The sequence below is a fragment of the Eumetopias jubatus genome, unplaced genomic scaffold, assembly GCF_037043125.1.
Source record: "Eumetopias jubatus isolate StellerSeaLion01/CBP00866 unplaced genomic scaffold, mEumJub1_p1.0 scaffold_2, whole genome shotgun sequence".
In the NCBI taxonomy this organism is placed as follows: domain Eukaryota; kingdom Metazoa; phylum Chordata; class Mammalia; order Carnivora; family Otariidae; genus Eumetopias; species Eumetopias jubatus.
The window spans coordinates 176,070,123-176,088,137 of NW_028274808.1; the positions used below are offsets into that span (position 1 = coordinate 176,070,123).

Below are 18,015 nucleotides of genomic sequence, written 5' to 3' on the forward strand. Positions count from 1 at the left end.
TTTTTTTTTTTTTTTAGAGAGGGATAAGTTCTTGAGCAGGAGGGTCAGAAGGAGAGAAAGAATCTTAAGCAGGCTCCACACACAGTGCAGAGCCCAACTCAGGGCTCTATCTCACAAGCCTGAGATCATGACCAAAGCTGAAATCAAGAGTCGGCCACTTAACTGACTGAGCCACCCAGGTGCCCCTCAAGTATATAGTCTTGAACAAAACAAAATTTCCATTCTCATGGGGTACATATATGGGGCTAGAGTGGGGAGAGAGAAAAGTACAGATTACTGAAAAATAGATAAAACAATATTTCATGTGGTTATATGTGCCTTGAAAAAGAATGTTGGGCACCTGGGTGGCTCAGTCCTTAAGCTTCTGCCTTCTGCTCAGGTCATGATCCCAGGATCCTGGGATCGAGTCCCACATCGGGCTCCCTGCTAGGTGGGAAGCCTGCTTCTCCCTCTCCCATTGCCCCTGCTTGTGTTCCCCCTCTCGCTGTCTCTCTCTCTGTCAAATAAATACAAAATAAATAAATAATAAAAAAAAAAGAAAAAGAATGTTGCATGGTAAGGAGGAAAGACGACAATGAAGAATTCTATTTTACATATGATGTTCAGAAAAGAATAAGATGAGATTTGAGAAGAATCTGATATGAACTGTATCATGTTCATATCCTAAATCCTGGAAGACTTAATATACATACAAGTATAAAGGGGGTAAGGAAAAAATTAGAGACAATTTTCTGTTCCTAAACTTTTTCTTAATTTTTGAAGACTAAATGGCTCATACAATTTAAAATATTCATATATTTGTTCCATTTCTAATACATGATTTGACAGTGATCTGATCAAAGTAGCCACACTCCTTTCTTTACTGTCTTACCACAGGAAAGATTTTTTGTTTTGTTTTGTTTTGTTTTGTTGGCAAATGTTTTTTTTAATTTTTTAAATTTTATTATATTATGTTAATCACCATACATTACATCATTAGCTTTTGATGTAGTGTTCCATGATTCATTGTTTGCATATAACATTTTAAAGATGTTATTTATTTATTTGACAGAGAGCAAGAAAGCACAAGCAGAGGGAACAGTAGAGGGAGACAGAGAAGCAGAATCCTTGCCGAGCAGGGAGACTGATGCAGGGCTCAATCCCAGCACTCTGGGATCATGACCTGAGTCGAAGGAAGACACCTAACTGAGCCACACAGCACCCCAGGAAAGATCTTCATCAATTAAATTAAAAAAAAAATGGAATGTGGTAAAATAAGAAGCAATTTACCAAAAGAAATATCTTTTTAAGGAAAAATAATGTGATAATATTTCTAGGATAGTCTCCACTTAAATATATTGTACTATTTGTTCAAATGTATAAAAACACTGAAAAATGTTTAAATTTTTTATTAATAGGTATCTTTGGTTTTGGTGCAGTAATTTGTAACAAGCCTGTAATATATGATTCTGTTGTTTCCAAGACCAGATTTAGTTATCATTTGGAAGGGACAAAGGAAAAAAGTTAAGCTTTCTTTCTAGGAGATAAACTACATATAACAAGCAGTATAAAATCTTGATAGTTTTATAGAAATCTATCAGCATGATCAATTTTACTAGTTATGCAACAACTCTCTGAAATAAAAAGGAAAATATTGTATAATAAACATAATACTCAAACATGTATGTCAGTTTTTCTCTATCTAGAAAAACAAAATAAATATATTTTTAGTCTTAAGATTTATTTTTTTGGCTGTTGGCTGGTGAAAAAAGTTACTTTTCAGAAAATGATTTTTCCATTCCACCATCATCTTTGAACTACAAAAAAAAAATGTAAGAGATTTGGACAACTAACATTATTCTATGAGAAAAGCTGTAGTTTGATGGCTCATAGCACAGACTTTGGAGCCAGACCAAATGCTGTGGTCTTCAAAGACTATATTTAACCTCAGTTCATCTTAATTTCCCTATTTGAAAAGGCAAATTGTACTTACTCCCTGATAGGGTTGTTGCGAGGTTTTTAATAAATAGCATTTTGTAAAGGCTTAGCATGGTGTGAGGCACAAAGTGTAGCAGTCTAGTGGACCACTGAAAATCATGGGTTCTGGAATCAGAAAGATAGGGTACAAGTCCACGTTACATACCTGACTACTTACTTAGTGACTACAGCTAGCCTAATCCCTCTAGCACTCAGTTTCCACCTCTACGCAATTGGAATTTTTAAAATTCTGATCTATTCTGTGATCACACTGATCTGTGTGACTGGTGCTCATTAACTGGGATATTCTGAGTTCTCAGCACAGTTAGTGCTTCATCCTTGTTAATTATTGTCACCTGACACATCATTAGTAGCAGCAGGAGGGGGAGTGAAGGAATAGTAAATGCCTAATGTGATCTAATGTTGGTGATGATAATGATTATTTCTGATAAAGATAGTATTCAACTACTGGAAATTTTACTTCAAAAAATGTCTTTTTTAAATACAAAAATTAAAAAGTCTTTGTGCTTTCTAAGTAATCTTTTAAGAAGACAAATGTCTATTATTTTGTCCAAATAGAAAAATCAAGTTTTTTAATCTTCATATAAATAAAATTGACAGAAACGAAAGTTCATTCTATTTAAATAAAATTGCCTATGGTGTGTGTGGCACCAGTTTGAAAATATATGTAAATATAATATATCATAATATGAATGTATTTGTGTTTATAACAATTTTATATGTAATTGCAGCAGGTGGGGAAATTATCCTTCATGGTATAGATTACAAAAACACAGAACAAACATTCTGTCTTTTCCTGTGTAGATTGGTTGCTACAACTGAAGTTTTGAAATTCCCATATCATGCTGCCTTTGGCCATAACATTTGCACCTAGAATTCCGATAGTTTCCTACTTTCAAGGACTCATTATTAAGTATAAGTCAAAATTTTTAGGAATAGAAAATTCTTGGAACAAATATCCCATTGGATCAGGGATTTTGTCTATTTTGTTACTGCTGTATGCCCACTACTGAGAATAGTACCTGGTAAATAATGCATATAAGTTTATAATTACTTGCTTAATATGAATAGTGCTCTTAATTTTATTTACTTGTTCAGTTTTCATACTACATTTGACCTCATATAAACCCTAAGTCTAAATTCATAGTCTATGTGTCCACTGTTAATGTGTGTGCCTTTTTTTTTAAAGATTGATTTGAGAGAGAGAGCAAGCATGAGTGGGGGGAGGGGCAAAGGAAGAGGAAGGGAGAATCTACAAGAAGATTCTCCACCGAGCGTGAAGCCAGACATAGGGCTTGATCTTATGAACCTGAGATCATGACCTGAGACGAAACTAAGAGTGCATCGCTTAACTGACTGAGCCACCCAGGCACCACGATTGTGTGTGCCTTTTTGAGGATTTCTTCAGTCACAGTATTTTGAAGTCAAAGACTATCCCTCTATTAAGATGAACCAGGAAACCCCACAGCTATCTCTGTCATTGAAGATTCTTTTCTCACTCTCTGTGGTTTATGATAAGCAAATATGTTTTTAAAGTAGGATGTCCCCAGAAAAACTCTCATAAACAATAAAATTCCAACTAGAATTTTGTGAATTGGTTCTGATGCCTTAGGTCAAGATCACTGAGTTGTAATATTATTTGAAAATGTGTGAAGATTTGAGTAAGCATAATTAGCAATACTGCTAAGATCTAAGAAACTTAAACCATCTATTACCCAGTGCTTTGACGCACTATCAGTGTACTTGATGGGAGTATGAGGAAAGACTGGTTCAATCTGATTAGACATTTTAGAATATGCTTGTTTTACTGGAGTTGTTAGAAACATAACACTCATATTTATTCAGTGAATCTGACATGTATTTTGTGAGTAGTTATTGGGCAGCTAGTAATGTACATAGTAAAATATTCCCAAAGAAATATAAGGTCACTAATAAGCAAGTACTTATAGCTGAATTACATATTCTGAATATTTTGAGTATTTAACATACATTTTCAAACTTCAGAAGCAGTGTACTTTCAAATATTTGTTGTCATTTGCCATAATTTTTTGCCAAATAATAACCAAATTAAAAATAATTTTATATTTTTTATTTTATATGATATTTTATATTTTTAAGTACTATCTAAAGTCAGACTCTGTTTTAGATACTTAGAATACTTAGATACTAGATACTAGAATACTTAGAACATGAACAAAAGAAAGATCCCTAAATTTGTGGAGCTTACATTCTGGTGGAAGAGACAAAGGATAAGCAATTTAATTACTTAGTAATTAAATTTCTTAGTACTTTTGAAAATGGTTATTTTATTATTAGAAGAACAGAGAAAGAAACCAGAAAAAGAAAGAACATGACCATGTGAGAGTTGGTCTACAGGAGAGTGATAAGAAATTTAATACTGAGTAATTGGGATATGTCTCATTGAGAACTCAATATTTGGGCAAATGTTTGGATGAAGTGAAGCAGTTAGCCATGTGGATATCTAGAACAGTGTTCTAGAAAGGGAGAAGGGTGGATGCAAAGGCTCTGAGACTCAAAAACATCTCTCACATTCAAGGAATAGAAAATAGGCCAGTTAGTTTGAATGGGAGTTTGGGGAGTGGGGGAGAGAGTGGATGAGATTGAAAATTTAATAAGGAATTCAAATCCTATAGGCACTTGATACCACTAAAGGACTTTGGTTCTTATACTGAATGAAACAGAGATACCAAGGTTTTGCAGAGCAGCATGATTTCACTTGCCTTTAAAACAATCAGTCTGATTACTGAATTTCCACAGCATTGTCAGTAAGTATCACATAGGTTATAAACATTCTTCCACTTTTTTTTTTAGAATTATTTTTCCAAAATGATCCTGAAAACTTAATTTCTATGATGTTGAGGTCTAAATATTATGCTTTATGCTAACTTCACAGAGTATGTGGTGGTGTTGGCCATGTAAGTAGGAATTAAAAAAAAAACATATTTTGATTAAGTGTAAAATTACTTGTTCAACTAACAAGTGTTTTATAACTTCCTATTAAAAGCCTAATACTGAAGGTACAGTAGTGAACAAAGAATATGAAAATTGTTGACCTCAATGTAACTTACATGTTGAAATAATCCACATGTCAGCTTTTGCTTAAAATCTGGGGGATAAAGAGAACTCTTTTTACTAAATTTCTCTTTCCATAATATTTTGATTCTAGTGTTTATGAAAATACTACACAAATCTGCAGGTATTAAGAGGACAACAGATGGGTGAGACTCTGCTCACAGTTCAATCACATTTTTTAAAAAGATGTATATATTTTAGAGAGAGTGTGTGTGTGTGTGCAAGCAGGCGGATAGGCAGAGGGAGATGGGGAGGGAAAGAATCTCAAAGAGACTCCCCATTGGGTGCAGAGCCTAACACAAGCTTGATCTCATGACCCTGAGAAAGCATGACCTAAGAGCATGACCTGAGTCCATGACCTGAGCTGAAATCAGGAGTCAGATGCTTAACTATCTGAGCCACCCAGGTGCTCCACAATTTAATCACATTAATAATAACTCATTATTAGTAGGCTCAAGTCACATGGTGATTCAGTGCATAGTAAAACCTCTGGTCCTTGCTGTCTTGCTCTTGTGGAGTCTTTTGAGTAGCTCCCACTGCTTGTGTCCTTGAGTGTGAGAAAAAATCTTGTTTTTGAATTCTTTCATTATCCTACTCTAGGAATCCAGGTAAAAGTGGTTCTATAAAATGTGATTACATATTTGAAAGTTTTACCACATAATTTGGAAAATAAAGTGCTATAGATAATAAAGTATTTGAAAATATTAGAAAAACAATCTTTGAGCTTCAGCTCCTTATCTGTAAAATTGACACACTACTAAAGTTACCTCACTAAATTATGAAAATTTTAAAGATAAAGGTGTGGTGACTTGATTAGCCCTGAATTCACATTTTTTGTTAATTAAAGTAGTTATAGATATTATTTCACCCCCAATTGTAATTTAAGTTATGAAAAGTTTAAATGGCCTATTTTTTTTTTAAAAAGTGAGTTATCTCCATGAACTGAATTTATCAATTTTATCAGCCTTTATGATATTCAGGACAAATTGTATGATATTAATTCCTAGCCCAGTTCTTAGAAACTGTATCTACTTCAACATTCCAATGTGTATCTCAATTGCTTTCTTAAATTATCAAAAGAAACTTTAACCTGTTTGCAGAATTATAACGTATATATGTATACAAAATTCACTCTTAAAACACATTTTTTAATGAATGAGCATAAGATGATTAAGAAAATGGAAAATGTAATACTATTATATGGTAATTATATTATAAAATAATTTTATTTTCTAGAATTCTAGATGATGACAGAGCTAGGATCAACCACTTAAGGATCCATCAGTATAAAGTACATCTGAAGGCAAAACAGGCTATTTTGGTGAACACCGGAAGTGGTTTTAGAAAAGAGAAAATTGAATTAATAATTAACTAATTTTTTTTCTAAAAGGTCCTCATTTGGCAGGTTCAAAAAGCAGATGGCTCATTGAGAGTGGCAGAAACTTATTAAGATTTGAAAATAATGATTCTATTGGTTTTGCAATGCCACTACAGTTCAACCCATTAGAGAAAGGTAGTTTGTTGCAAAAAACTAGTGTATTGGGATTGATATGGAAATTAACTGGTTTCCTTTCTATAAAAACAGTATAAAACTATTTATAACATTTAATATAAAAGAGAATATAGTTGTTTCAAAGTGCAAGGTGCAATGCCAAAAGTGAATTCAGGCTATTTCTTGGCTTGCAACCACCATGAAATCACTTCTTCCAGTGAATAATGTATTACTTGCCTTGGGCTCACCAGAAATTGAGTAAAAAGCTCAATATTTGGTCGCCTTTTTTGAATATTGAAGAGACCACATCCAATATTTAGAGATATTAATTGGTTCTAACTACCAAATCATTGTTTTCTTGATCAAAATTCACTGCACAGTAGAGTAGTAAACCCTAGTGTTTTGAATTACACTGCATATAAAACACTTCCATCTTTTTTTTTCTTTGCTTTAAAAAAAAGTTTGATAATACAGTTTTAACTATAGAATTTGCCAAGGAAACTCTGATGAAGTGGAGGTTGCATACCTACGAGCATACTAAATGCAATAAAAAAGAAAACATCCACAAAATACTTGAATAGGTGGTTATAGGTTCTGAGAGTCATTCCTATCTTCTTCTGACACTTTGCCCCTCACATAACGAAACTGGTGTAATCAACACAGCATAAGGTAGATAAAAGAAGAAGAAACTGTGATTAATAGATAAAAGTGCTAAAGTAGCTGAAAACAATAATTTTGGAAAGCTGTTGCATAACATCTTATCAATGGTAAAACAGCTCACTGGCTGTTGTGGCTAAGGATCTGCCACATGAATTGTCTGAAAAAGAATGCACTGACTCATCAGCAATAGCCACATGGTTATTAGATGTGAACAAAGAAATAGATGTATTATAATATGGCAGCAGGAGCTGTGGGAATTGCTGTATTTCTAGACCCTAAGATTTTTGGGGCTACATAGGTAGTTAAAAATCTGCCCAGAGGCAGATTAGCTGGATGCCTATACTACAGACCTTATGGAATATAAGCTATGGACACAGAAAACCAGTTGCATGAGCTGGATGGACCTGACAAGCCACATACCACATAGAAATAGATCTATTTGAGATGATTCCCTTGACAGCAAAGTCTATGATGACACTTTTGAGTCCAAGTCTCATCTGCTCTATAGATGAGACTACTTCCAGTGAAGTTTTTAAAAGGCAACATCTTGAATTACTGTCATATAGATTGCTTTGGTTTTTCTATTCATGGTGCCAGATGAATTTAAGGGAGCATAATCCAATAAAAAAATTAAAATTAATTTTAATAATTAAAAAAAAAAAACATTTTAATGGCTTTGCTTTTGTGGTTCCTCCAAATGAAACTACAAGAAAGGGCTGATAAATATTTTTTTGTTTGTTTTTCTTCAATTTGGACCTCCTGCATAGATCTCTGATCAAAGAATGCCTACACAGATTCTGTAGAGTATAAAGGACAAAATATCATATTATAAAATATTCTTTTCCTATCCTTTTGTATTCCCAGAGCAATAAGTTAAATGAAGATTGTACTGGACAGATAAAATAATTATTATATAAAATGAGTGGGCTTTGAATGGGACATGAAGGGATGACTTGTGAATTAGAAAAAAATACATATAAAGACTTTATGAAGGTTTAATTAAAGCTTAACAACTATGCTGTATTACTTAAAGGTGTTAGAATGATGATATGGAAATATCTTGCCTATTACTTAATAATATCTCACAAAGTAACATCAAATCACCTATTAATACTTTCTACTAACAGCTTCCTCTTTGTTTCACTTTACCTAACATGTGATGAATTGACATTTGTAGAAAATGAGGGGGAAAAACAGAAGAAATTGAACAGATAGGGTCAAAATAGAGTAGTATAAACTAAGTAAATATCCAATGAATATTATTATATTAAATATATGGTGTTTCAGGGCATGAATATTTATAAACTGAGAATTTTCAGGAGTGACAACCAATGTAGAAAATCTAGATGGTATTATGGAAAATTGCATAAAACCCTTTGCATTGGTTTAACAGTCTGGTATAATATTCAGAAATTGCCCGTGTAATTTTTATGAGAGTTAAGCATAGAAAAACATGGCTGAAATAATGATGAACACTTAGCATTTACTCAACTTTTTGTTTGTTTTTATCCTTTAATGCCCATATTGTGTTCATAATGTCCTAAGTATTTGTGGTTGTTAGAGCAAAATAAATTTGAATATTTCCATGGGGCAGAAATGTTATCTATCTTTAACACAAGACAAAAACAAAAACAAAAACAAAAAACTCAGAGCACCTTTCCTATGGTTGTTTGCTGCCCTTCCCTCAATGCTCAATGCATTTTCATTAACACCCACCACACAGTCCATAGGCAGCCATCTGTGTTCCTGTCTTTAAGAAATTTTATCCTATAGGGTGCCTGGGTGGCTCAGTTGGTTAAGCGACTGCCTTCGGCTCAGGTCATGATCCTGGAGTCCCGGAATCGAGTCCTACATCGGGCTCCCTGCTCTCTCTCTGACCCTCTTCCCTCTCGTGCTCTCTCTCTCTCATTCTCTCTCTCAAATAAATAAATAAAATCTTTAAAAAAAAAGAAATTTTATCCTACAAGTGTTTCTTCATGACATTCCTGCCTATTACATAAATCACACAGACATTCAACCACTTGGAATGGAATCAGAAACACACAAAGCTGACTGCTGTCAGGACTCATAAGGAATGCAATTAATAAATTTATTATTTAGGAGGGGAGTTGTTTGCTTTCCAAAAATCCATGAAAATTGGAATTCTATCCAGAATGTATATCAAAGTACCTAAGCTAAAATATCTTTTTATCTTCAGGTTCACCCTTTTGATAGTCATTATGTTTTCTGCTTTAACTCTGCTTCCATCAGCTCTGCTAGTGTCAGAACACCAATCAACAAAGATCCACTTAGTACCAGTTTTGTGTGTGTGTGTGTGTGATGAATAAGACAAGTTTCTGCCACCATGGAGCATATGATCTAGAGTTTAAAATTCATATTTGTACTTAACACCAGAAATGTAAACATTTACAAAATTGAAAAGGAAATAAATGATAATGATGCTAAAGAGAAAATCATAATATTAAAAACAGTAAAATTGACATGTTTATTATTAGAAATAAAATATAGTCATATATTAACTAAAATAAAATTTAATAAATATTTGGGGCAGTGATGTCATCAAGATGGCAAAATGGATGGTTCCTTTTTGATTGTTAAAGGTAAATGCATAGTCAAAACCAGATTCTCTAATAGTGTAATGGAGGTACATAAATCATTTACAACTCTAGTTTAAAAGTTAAAAAACAAGCCTACTAAAAATAACTACAATAATTATTATTGAATGTGCCATAACAAAAAGATCTAAAATGTAAAAAAAATCAATAACCTATTGTACTAGAAGTATAAATTTTCCATACATTATCGATCTTAAGTTGTTATCAATTTAAAATAGAATGTTATAACTAACATATTTTATGTAAGCTTCATGGTAAATGCAAAAGAAAAATATGTAGTAGATACACAAAAGATTTTGATGAAGGAGTTAAAGTATACTGCCACAAAAAGTCATCAAATTACAAATGAAGAGAACAAGACAGGAAATAAGGAACAAAGTATCTACAAAACAGAAAACATTTAATAGAGAATCAAAACAGATAAACATGGGGGAAAGAAAAAAAAAGAGGGAGGCAAATCATAAAAGACTCTTAAGTACAGATAACAAACTGAGTGTTGTTGGAGGGGAGGTGGGCAGGGGGCTGGGCTAAATGGGTGATGGGTATTAGGAGGGCACTGTGATTAGCACTGGATGTTATATGTAAGTGATGAATCACTAAACTCTACTCCTGACACTAATATTACACTACACTAACTAAAATTTAAATAAAATCTTGAAATATAAAAAGAATGAAAGGCAATAGTTAAGTCCTTACATATCAATAATTACTTTAAATGTAAATGAATGGAATCACCCAGTTGCAAGACATAGAAAGGCTAGAACAAATTAAAAAACAAACAAACAGAAACAAAAAACAAACAAGATCCAACAATATGTTACATATAAAAGAATCACTTTAGCTTTAAGAACACACATGGCAGAGAGTAAAGTGATGGGAAAAGATATTCCAAGCTAATGATAACAAAAGAAAACAGGGTAGCAATAACTATATCAGACAAAATAGGTTTTTTAGCTAAAAATCATCACGAGACAAAGAAGGTCATTATATAAAAAGAAAAGTGTCACCAATTCATCAGTATAATAATTGTATTTATGTACTTAACATTGAAGCATGTAAATATAAAACAAATACTAACAAAACAAAAAGGAAAAATAAACAACAATACAGTAACAGTAATACCCCACTCTTATATATGGATAGATCACCCAGACAGAAAATCAGTAAGGAAATAGTGAATTTAAACACCAAGCCAGGGGCACCTGGGTGTCTCAGTTGGTTAAGCACCTGCCTTTGGATCAGGTCATAATCCCAGGATCCTGGGATTGAGCCCCGTGTAGGACTCCCTGCTCAGGGGGAATCTGCTTCTCCCCCTCCTTCCTGCTTGTGTGCTCTCTCTCACTATCTCTTTCTCTCTCAAATAAATTATTAAAATATTTAAAAATAATTTAAAAAATTTAAAAAAAAATAAACACTATACCAGGTGTGTGGGTGGCTCAATCAATTAATCCTCTGCCTTCAGTTCAGGTCTTGATTGCAGGGTCCTGGGATCGAGGCCCACACAGGGCTCCCTGCTCAGCAAGGACTCTGATTGTCCCTCTGTCCCTGCTCTTCCCACTCTCTCATGCTGTCTCTCATAAGTAAATCTTAAAAAAAAAAAAAAAAAACACTATGTCAAATGAACCTAACAGATATATACAGGACATTCCATTCAACAGGATCACAATAAATATTCTTCTCAAGCACACATGGAACATTTTTTAGGATAGATCACATTTTAGACCACAAAACAAGAGTCTCAAAAAAATCAAGAATATAGAAAGTATATCAAGTATCTTTTCCAGGCAAAATTATAATAAACTAGAAATCAATAACAGAAGGAAATCTGGAAAATTCACAAAAACACAGATGTACACATTTTTAAACAACAAAGAAAAAAAAAAGACAAAATGGGGAAAAAATATATCTTGAGACAAATAAAAATAAAAAATTATACCAAATCTTATGGGAAACAGCAAAGCAGTTATAAAAGGAAAGTTTATACCCATAAATGTATATATCAAAAAGAAAGATTTCAAATAAACAACCTAATATTACACCTCAAAAAAACTAGAAAAAGAACAAAGTAAACCCAAAATTAGCAAAAGGAAAGAAAAAATAAAAATTAGAGCAGAAATAAATGAAATACAGAATTAAAAAAAATCCTAGCAGTTGTTTTTTTAAATGGGGCGCCTGGGTGGCTCAGTTGGTTAAGCGACTGCCTTCGGCTCAGGTCATGATCCTGGAGTCCCGGGATCGAGTCCCACATCGGGCTCCCTGCTCAGCGGGGAGTCTGCTTCTCCCTCTGACCCTCTTCCCTCTCGTGCTCTCTATCTCTCATTCTCTCTCTCAGATGAATAAATAAAATCTTTAAAAAATAAATAAATAAATGGTAAATAAAATTGACAAGACTTTAGCTAGACTAACTCAGAAAAAGAGAGAGGACTCAAAATCAGAAATGAAAGAGGAGACATTGTAACAGAAACCACAGAAATACAAAGGATCAGAAGAGACTTTTATTAGCAGATATATGCCAAAAATCAAAAAGCCTAGAGGAAATGGACAAATCCCTAGGTATATACAACCTATCAAGACTGAATTATAAAGAAATATGAAATCTTTATATATAAAATATGAAATATTAAAAAAAGACCCATAATGAGTAAGGAGATTGAATCAGTAATAAAAACCTTCCAACAAATAAAAGTCCAGAATCAGATGGTTTCTACAGTGAATTCTACCAAACATTTAAAGAAGAAATAATACCAATCCTTTTTAAACTCTTCCCAAAAAGTTAAAGAGGATGGAATACTCCCAAGCTCATTTTACAAGGCCAGCAATATCTTGATACCAAAACCAGAAAAGGGCACTACAAGAAAAAACAAAACAGCAATAAAAAGAAGTATTGGATAATATCCCTAATATATAAAAATGCAAAAATTCTCAACAAAATACTGCAAAGCTGAATTCATCAGCACATTAAAATATCATAAACAATGATCAAGTGGGATTCATTCCTAGGATTTAAAGTTGGTTGAAAAATGTTAACCAGTAAATGTGATACATCATATTAATAAAATGACTGATAAAAATCATATGATCATCTCAATATATGCAGAAAAGGCATTTGACAAAATTCAACATCTTCATGATAAAAACACTCAACTGTGTACAGAAGGAATGCACGTCAACATAATAAAACCCATATATTGCAAGCTCATAGTTAACAACATACTCAATGGAAAAAGCTTGAAAGTTTTCCCCTCAAAGATCAGAAACAAGACAAGTGTGTTTACTTTTACCACTCTCATTTGGCATAGTACTGGATCTCCTACCCAGAGAAACCAGGCAAGCAAAGGAAATAAAAGTCTTCCAAATAAAAAAAGGAGTAAAATTTTCTGTTTATAGATGACATGATTTTACATGTAAAAAATCCTAAAGACTCTTCAAAAAAAAATTTAGAATAAGCAAATTTAGTAAAGTTGCAAAATACAAAATCAATATACTAAAGACATGAGCTTTTTCCTATATGGAATGCTTCACAATTTTGCATGTCATCCTTGTACAGTGACCATTCTAATCTTCTCTATATCATTCCAATTTTAGTATATGTGCTGCCCAAGTAAGCACAAGACATGAGTATTTTAACACTCTACCAATGAACTATCTGAAAAAGAAAACAATCTAATTCACAATAGCATCAAAAATCATAAAATACTTAGGAATAAATTTAACTAAGGAGATGAAAGATTTGTATACTATAAACTATGACATTGCTAAAGAAATTGAAGGAGACACAAATGAAAGATACTCCATATTTATGAGTGGTAAAAATTAACATTGTTAAAATGTCCCTACTACACAATGCCATCTGTAAATTCAAACCCTATAAAATTTCCTATGTTATTTTTTACAGAGATAAACAAAAAATCCTAAAATTCATATGGTGCCATAAAAGACCCTAAATAAACAAAGCAGTTTTGAGAAAGAATGAAGTAGAGGCATTACACTTCCTGTTTTGAAACTATACTACAAAGTCCTCATACTCAAAACAATAAAGTACTGGCATTAAAACAGACCAATAAACAAGTGGAACAGAATTGATAGCCCAGAATTAAATCCTTTCATACAGTCACCTAACATTTGACCTAATTATTTGCCAGCATATGTAATGGGGAAAAGATAATCCGTTCAATAAATGATTTTTAAAACTAGTCACAGGTGCACCTGGGTGGCTCAGTCATAAGCATCTGTCTTTGGCTCAGGTCACAATCCCAGGGTCCTGGGATCGAGCCCTGCATTGCCTTCCCTGCCCCGCAGGAAGCCTGCTTCTCCCTCTCCCACTCCCCCTGCTTATGTTCCCTCTCTTGCTGTCTCTCTCTCTCTCTTTAATAAATAAAATCATTAAAAATAAAACCTGAATAGTCACATATGACAGTATGAAACTGAACCTCTATCTTACATCCGCCATGAAATAGATTAAAGACTTAAATGTAACACATGAAACTTTAAAATTCCTAAAAGAAAACATAGGGAAAAATCTCCTTGACATTGGTCTTGCCAATAATTTTGTGGATATAAGACCAAAAGCAAAAGCAAAAAAAAAAAAAAAAAAACACAAAAAAACCCCAAAAATAAATAAATGCGATTACATCAAACTAAAGTTTCTGCATAGCAAAAAAAGAAAAAAGAAGATAATGAAAACACAATCCACAGAATGGGAGAAAATATTTACAAATCTTACATCTGAAAAGAGGTTAAACAACATATATAAAGAACTCTTACAATTCAGTCACACACACAAAAAATCTAATTTAAAAAAAAGCAAAAGGACCTGAATAGACATTTTTTTTTCCCAAAGAAATATATAAATGACCAACAGGTACAGGAAAAGGTGCTCAACATAAACAATCAGGTCAAGGTAATTTTTTTTTTTTTTTTACCTTTAAAAAAAAACAGCAAGATATTACTCACTGCCTGTTAGGTGCTATCAAAAAATTGAAAATAACAAATTTTGGTAAATATTGGGGAAATGGGGAACTCATGCACTGTGGTAGGAATATAAATTTGTATGGAAAACAGTATGGAGATTATTCAAATTATTAAAAGTAAAATTATCATATGATTCAGTAATCTTACTTCTAGGTATATACCTGGAGAAAATGAAGTCACTATATCGAAGACATATCTGCACTCCTATGTTCATTATAAAATTAGTAACTCTAGCCAAGACATGGAAATAACTTCAGTGTCCATCAATGGATGAATGAATAAAATAAGTATGGTATATATATACTATAGAATACTACTCAACCATGAAAAATTTAAAAATCCTGCCAGTTGCAACAACATGGATGGACCTTGAGGGCATTATGCTAAGTGAAATAAATCATACAAAGAAAGATATATTATTAAATGATTTCACTTATATATGGAAGCTGAAAAAAGACAAACTAATAGAAACTGAGAGTAGATTAATGATTGACAGCGTGTGAGGATAAGGTGGAGTAAGATGGTCAAAGGGTACAAACTTGCAACTAATATGAATAAGTTCTAGATATCTGATGTACAGCATGATGATCACAGTTAATAATACACGCATACCTCGTTTTATTGTGCTTCACTTTATTGCACTTTGCACATATCACATTTTTACAAATTGAAAGTTTGTGGCAATCTTGCATCAAATAGGTCTGCTGCCACAATTTTTCTAACAGCATTTGCTCATTTTCTGTCTCTGTGTCACATGTTGGTAATTCTTGCAAAATTTCAAACTTTTTTCATTATTATTGTATTTGTTATGGTGATCTGTAATCAGTAATTATGACTTACTGAAAACTCAGATAATGGTTATCATTTTTTAACAATAAAGTACTTTTTTAGTGAAGGTATGTACATTTTTTAAGATGTAATGCTTTTGAACACTCTAGTATAAACATAATTTTTATATGCACTGGAAAACCAAAAAAAAAATAATTTGACTTAGTTTATTGAGATAATCACTTTATTGAGGTGGTCTGGAGCCAAACCCACAATATCTCTGAAGTTTACCTCTATGGTACTATATACAAGAAAATTGCTAAGAAAGTGGGTCTTAAAATTCCTTACCACACATGTACAAATAATAATGGCAACTATATGAGGTGGTAGATGTATTAACATTCTTATGTTAGCTATTTTGCAATACAGATGTATAGCAATTTATCATATTGTACAAAATTTACACAATGTTAAAACATTTACAATGTTATAGGAAATTATTTCTTAAATTTACAAATTATAATATGTCAGGCGCCTGGTTGGCTCAGTTGGTTGGGCGACTACCTTCAGCTCAGGTCATGATCCTGGAGTCCCGGGATCGAGTCCCACATTGGGCTCCGTGCTCAGCAGGGAGTCTGTTTCTCCCTCTGACCCTCTTCCCTCTCGTGCTCTCTATCTCTCATTCTCTCTCTCTCAAATAAATAAATAAAATCTTTAAAAAAATTATAATATGTCAATTATTTCTCAATAAAGCTGGAACTTTTTATAGAATTAATCTATTTTTCAAAAAAGGAAATAAGGAAGTAGAAACTGCAACTAACTCTGAAATAACAGAATATAAAATCCATTTTAGTTATGTACACTGTGACCAAAACTTTTACTTAGTTTATAATGAAGCAATACTTAGGAAGCATGGAGGATGGGCTATAAATAAGGCTGAAAGAACTCAGTTTTAAGATTTAAATTTAAAATCTTTTGAAATACTAAATTGACCATCCAGTTTTTCAAAGATAAATGTCTTAACTGCATGAATTTATTTCATACAACTCTATCATCTAATTTCATAAGAAAGCACCATACAAATTTGGAACAAGACAGACTTGTTTAAGTTTCTCTATGTTCAACAGTAAAGGATACTTCCCTAAAAATAAATAGAAGAAAAATCAGTGTATTTATTATAGTAATTATTATTCATAATGAGATTCATATTGAATTATGGAATGTACATTCTTAGAGGGGGTAAAGTAAAATGAAATATATTTTGGTAAATGTGTCTATGAATAGTCAAGACAGTGCCTCATAATATAAATGAATATCATCATTTTGAACGATTTAATTACTACTATTAGAATTATTTTAAGTAAAAAAATAGCTATCATTTTAGCATGGAATATGAAACTCATGCTCCATGCTTCATTAAATCCACACAACAACTCTGCATAATAAGTATTATCATCACCATTTCATGGGTGAAAAAACTGAGGCTAACACATTTAGATAACTGGTTTATGATTACATGGCTAGTAAAGATGCATCACACTAATTTAGGCTTTATGATTTCAGGATTGTACTCTTTCCACTGCACATACTATTACTCTGTAAATACTTGGCTTGTTTTCATTTAGTTCTTTAATTTTACTCATGTGGTGATGGCTTAAAGCTTCATTTAAAGGAAGCTTAGAAAATTCATTTAAGCAAAAGCTCCCAAGAATTAAAAATGTCATGCATCTAATGTAGACATGGATAGCATTAGTTAATGGGTAACTATATATTTTCCACTCTAGTGATATGACAGAGTATTTTTCTAAGTTTTAGGCTCTGAGTGTTAAAAGGACTTTGTTAAAATAGAAATATTTAGACAAGGGTAACCAAAAGTCTAGGTCAGGTCACCTTAGTATAAATATTAGGGAACTGAGGAAACAAATGGAGATTTGAACACTGAGGTATGATATAATGGATGGCAGACTACAGAAAGCCCTATAAAGTCTCCTTAGCCTAGCTTTACAGCTTCTGGGCTGTGTAGATAGATGGATAGATAGATAGATAGATAGATAGATAGATAGATAGATAGATAGATATAGATAGATAGATAGATAGATGATAGATAGATAGATAGTTAGATAGGTCTATTCTATTCTAGAACATATATATATATATGTTCTATTTCTCAAAATGTTCCAGTGGAAAACTCATTTAACTGGAACATTTTGAGAAATAGAACATAGCCAGAACCATAGAAGACCTCTTTTTGTTAACAACCTACCCCCTCCTCCCAGTTTGTTAATATTCTCTGCTATTTAATATACTATTGTATAAATATGCCACTATTTATTTGCTGTTATGAACGAAATGACTAGATCATTTGTATGCATATCCTGGTGCAAAAATTGATTTAATATATTTCACGCTCTATTTCTAGGAATGGACCAAAGATTTATT

General features: G+C 32.6%; 1 non-coding gene and 1 pseudogene across 1 annotated transcript; one reads left to right on the forward strand and one right to left on the reverse strand.

The window, feature by feature from the left end:
* Positions 1 to 18,015, forward strand: part of LOC114196628 (fibroblast growth factor receptor 1 pseudogene) — a 67,672-nt pseudogene that overhangs the window by 27,172 nt on the left and 22,485 nt on the right.
* LOC114198782 (U6 spliceosomal RNA) lies at positions 13,340 to 13,446 on the reverse strand. Its single transcript, XR_003607180.2, has one exon. It is a non-coding gene; the product is annotated as a U6 spliceosomal RNA (small nuclear RNA).